Here is a 5,338-nt window from a genome sequence, read left to right on the forward strand (position 1 = left end):
ATTTCAGATTCATTTAGGCTACTCGTTCCATCATATTATTTCAGTGGTTTAAAATATGATTGAATCAGTACAATAAAAACCTTACTTAATGTCAGTTTTTCTTTTACTGCTCTTCCTTTTGCTTCTTTCTTGCTTCAAATGATGCACTGGCGCTGGTAGAGGGAGGGTGTCACGGCGTGTACAAAACATACAGCCCCACCCCTATAGGACTAACCAATTGGTTTAATAATGAGTGGCATCATATCTGCCAAATAACATTTCGCGATCTTGTTGCCAAGATCTAAGGTCATTTATTGGTTGTTGTTGATTTTTTTTTTTTTTTTTTATCAATTGATTTCTGAGAGTTCTGAGCTTTCTTACGGAACGATGGAACGCATGCGCGTCCGAAAACGCAGCTCAAATAAATCCCGGTACCAGTACTGCCTTAAAAAATAAGTTTCAGTACAGCACAATTTCACCTCTTTATATAGTGCCTTTCATAGTGGATCACCACCACAAAGCACTTTAAAGAGGTAGGCTGTGAACTGTGCATTATATGCAGAGTCACTTACAATAGTAGAAGGTTAAGTGTCAGTGACAGTGACAAAGGCAGGATGTGAACTGGTGACCTTCTGGTTACAAGCACTGGACTTTAACCACTGGACCACACTGCCTCCACACTGATTATATAGTTTATGGGTGAAATGTGCATCATTGACAAAATCATGCTCTTAATTGTATGTGTAATAGGCCACAGTGGCACACACAACATCACCATTACAGTTTTCCTGCCTTGCCATCCTTAAAATAACACAGTTCAAATCGAGAACTGCAGCATAGAAACTGAAAGATTTTCCATTAGTCAGCAGTATCTACAGCATACACATTGTTCCCTCACTGTGTTCTTCCTCTTCCTAAAAAATCAACATTTCCTGCATGATAAAGTATTTCTCAAGACCTTGGTAATTTTTTTGTATCCGTCCCTGTATGTGGTTGCCATGCATTAAAGGGTTAACTATAATAACATGTAACTGTTAATAGTACAAAACACACACAGTGGGCTCTATTCTCAAGCAGTCGATAGGTTCATTCAGGATGCATAGGTTTGAAATTAAAATGTATTCTATTCCCGATTCTCAAGGAGAATTTGAGTACTGCACTCTCCTTGAGAATACATTCTCCTGATGCATGCATTTTTTAATATATTTTGCAGAAACAAATTCAACGCTCGAGGAGGAAAACATAGAAAAGGAAGTACAATGAGAAACAATTTAATGCCCCAGAGTGAACTTTGTAGGGCAGCAGCGTGGAGTAGTGTTTAGGGCTCTTGACTGGAGGGTTGTGGGTTCAATCCCAGGTGGGGGACAGTGCTGCTGTACCCTTGAGCAAGGTACTTTACCTAGATTGCTCCAGTAAAAACCCAACTATATAATTGGGTAATTGTATGTAAAAAGTAATGTAATTGTATGTAAAAATAATGTCATATCTTGTAACAATTTTAAGTTGCCCTGGATAAGGGTGTCTGCTAAGAAATAAATATTTATTTATTTATTTATTTATTTACTGAAAATCTCCAGAGAAACTTACAGATGATTTAGAGAGTCCATCTGAAAGGAACCCTGTTTTTGAATTGTATACATGATATGCAAATATTAAAATACAATGCTATAGATAAGCTGCTTAATCCTGGTAACTGTGCTTTATGCCCCATGGTCTGATTGCAGCTGGGTCATTGGAGTCAATGGTAACTACAGTGTAACATATAAAGCAATTAGATAACAGATATTAGCAGCATTGTCTTTGAAATATCTGCACATTCAACATTGAAATATAAAATACAAGCAAAGAACAAAATGGAGCCAGTAATGATGTTCCTGGTGATGATAAGCAGTGAGAACGTTGACCTAACAGGTTATTCTTGGGCTTAGACTGTAATAAATGATGCACCCACTTTCAAAAAAACCCACACTTTAGTCAAAAACAGTATGGTTTGACTAAAAGGTGGAACAGTATTCTTTTTTCTCTCCAAACATATACAGTCAAAAAGACATTTTAACAAAATTACTGCAATTGATTATTTTTGTAACATTGCCACAAACAGCATTTAGTAAGACAGCACTGAATAAGCCACATTCATTAACCTTGTTTACATATATAAGGAGTGCCCTCTTCTGGTACTGCTGAGGTAGTGCATTTGCAACAATCATGGGTTTCCATGCAAGTTTTTTTTATTTTTATTTTTATTTTTTAAACTCGAGACATTTACACGAGAAAAAATGTTGCGTGTAAAATGCTCTTTGGGGTTTCTGTTCGCTGAGTTTAATTTACTCGAGTAAACCGGGTTTTCACCCGACGTCATGCAAATGAATGGGAAAGGTGGGGGTTGATATGTAAATTAGCTATGCGTAAAGTGCTCCTGCTGTTTTTGAAGATTACTCGTGAAATTTTGTGAAAATGTGGTTTCCATGCGCAGAGAACTGGTACATGAGTGAATCTAAGCTGTTGTAATAAAGAATAATACCTTGTGCCTGGTTGGTTAATAATGTGTTTAACTGCTCTTGCCCAAATTGTTTTTCAAATGTCATTAGTGGGGTGTCATGTTGTTAGTAGTGAATACTGTTTCAACTAATTTATCTTATGACTCATAAAAATAAACTCGGAGGTATAAAATGAAACTGACCAACAGGTATTGCAGATCACCATGGCTGAGCGGCGGAGACATTATATAAGATCTTTTAATCTTTTGAACTGTTTGTGTACATCTTTTAAAAAAACATTTTCTTTCACATGCCTTCAATTTTGTACACCAGCAGTTGTATATATATATATATATATATATATATATATATATATATATATATATATATATATAATAAGCATTTCTAGAGGGGGATAATTATTTAAAAAATATTGTCCAATGGCACCCCCTCCTGGTTCACATTTAATTACAAAAAATTAATATTATTATTATTATTTATTTCTTAGCAGACGCCCTTATCCAGGGCGACTTACAATTGTTACAAGATATCACATTATACATTATTTCACATTATTTTTACATACAATTACCCATTTATACAGTTGGGTTTTTACTGGAGCAATCTAGGTAAAGTACCTTGCTCAAGGGTACAATAGCAGTGTCCCCCACTGGGGATTGAACCCACAACCCTCTGGTCAAGAGTCCAGAGCACTAACCACTACTCCACACTGCTGCCCCAAATAGAAATAGGTTGAAATAACATACTCCATTAGCTTTTCAATAGGAAATGGAAGCAAAAAATATTTTTCAATTAATACTGTATTTGATTGTTTAGAAAAAAAAGCAGTATTTGTAAGAAAATTACCAGGTATTGCTGTATATCGTTCTATTGGGTTGATGAGCTTTTTGTTAATTTTGTATACAAATATGTGTATATCATATTTATTAGAATTGGCTGCTTACCACCGATGACTTCACTAAATGGGCTCTCCAGGAAAAGCATAAAAGGTGAGAGCACACCTGGTAGTTTCGCAGTGTAACTTTAATTAATCCATGTATTTGAGACAGTTATTATAGTCCATACAGAAGTGCTAACGTTTCAATGCGTCTTCCTCAGAGCAATCTGGAGCAACTAGTATACACGGGCCCCATATGAACTTTGATTCAATTAGCAAGAACACCATTGGTAATTTACACATAATTGGAAAGACTTCCCATATGGGTAAGTGTGATCTAATTGTCTACAAAAACCCAGTGTTTACAGGTTTCAACAGGGCAAATATATTGAGATGACTCAATAATGATCACTAAATACTTACATACTAAACATACATTAAATATCAATTTTAAATCATTAAAAAAAGGAAAAAACAATAGAGAAAAAAAGAATACATTAAAATTCAAAAGCCCCTAATAATCATGTTATAAGGAACAACATAATTACGGTGGTTACTTCAAAGATGGTATTACATATACCAATAACAACTAGAGAAAACTAGAGAAACGAGGCTAAACTAAGTTCTTCATTGTCCCCTCAGTTCTAAAGTATCCAGTGTATAAATCCAATAGCACTCACGACGTCGTAACCTATTAATCAAGTCCCCACCTCTACTTGAGAGACTAATCTTCTCTATACCATAGAATTTCAAGGAAGATGCCGTGCCATGATTAGCTGTAATATAATGTGGGGCAATAGCATAATCCATATTTCTATTACGTATAGCTGCTTTATGCTCTGCTATTCATACTTTAAGAGCTCTTTTCGTTTGGCCTATATATACAAGACCGCACGGGCAGTATTTATCATATTTCAGCAACAAGGAAAGATTGTGTCTGGCTGGAGCCCGCCTTGTCCCAAGCCCAGGTAAAAACCCAGCTGTCTTCAGTGTCAACAGGGCAACAGCAGGGTCAACATCAGCAGGTGTTGCTAAGGGGAGCACAGCAAAAGCCAGCCAGATGTCCACATCTGAGGTGCCCTGCATCGCTGTCAGCATTTCTGCTTCCGGCAATGCCACTGCTGGCATTTCTGATGCCAGTGTTGCCTGCCACTGCTGCCAACGCCTCCAGAGGATCCAGAGCCAGTGCCGCGGCCAGAGGGTCCCACGTACTGCTACCAGCAGGGAACCACAAATGGACAGAGGGGACACTGGGGTTAAGGGGTAAGCCAGGGGTTAAACAGGTGCCCCCGTATATAAGAGCAGTAGGAAGCAGGGGGTTAATGTTGGAGCCAGCTGGCATCAGACAGCAGGGTGTGCAAATGGTTAAGAGCAACCCTGGCCGTCTGGTGTTTGATATAGGCCAGCTGAGCCCAACGTTCCCTTCCACCCACCCATGTGTAATTATGAAAAAATGAAGGGTGTTTCGAATGAACCCTGCAGGATTCATTCCAAGGGGGAGGGTATGTAGCCCTGCTTGTAAATAAGTGTTGTGTTTGTGATGCACAAACACAACACTTGCACATTATCATACCTGCAAACTTTTGAAAATAATGAATTAAAATTGGCAATTTAACATATTGGGAGTTTCTTGAGTCTCACCGGGAGACGGAAGATCACCCCTCTGTATCGGGAGTCTCCCGGGAGACGGAAGATCACCCCTCTGTATCGGGAGTCTCCCGGGAGACTTGGCAGGTATGCATTATGCATATGTAACAGGGTGACCCACGTCACTTTATTTAGGCACGTTTGATTTTGTTATTGTAGTATATTGACGTTTTATTTTTGCATGTTACTTTGTTGTAGATTTGCACAGATCTCACTGGCACATTGATGCTCTCCTATTCTCAGCCCCCATAGGTGCTAATTGAATAATTTGAAGAAGCTGAGCACCTGGTATAAAAGTTCCTGATTTCATCCATTTGAGAGATTGTTTTTGGTCCAG

Source organism: Acipenser ruthenus, chromosome 5 (assembly GCF_902713425.1).
Source record: "Acipenser ruthenus chromosome 5, fAciRut3.2 maternal haplotype, whole genome shotgun sequence".
Taxonomy (NCBI): Eukaryota; Metazoa; Chordata; class Actinopteri; order Acipenseriformes; family Acipenseridae; genus Acipenser; species Acipenser ruthenus.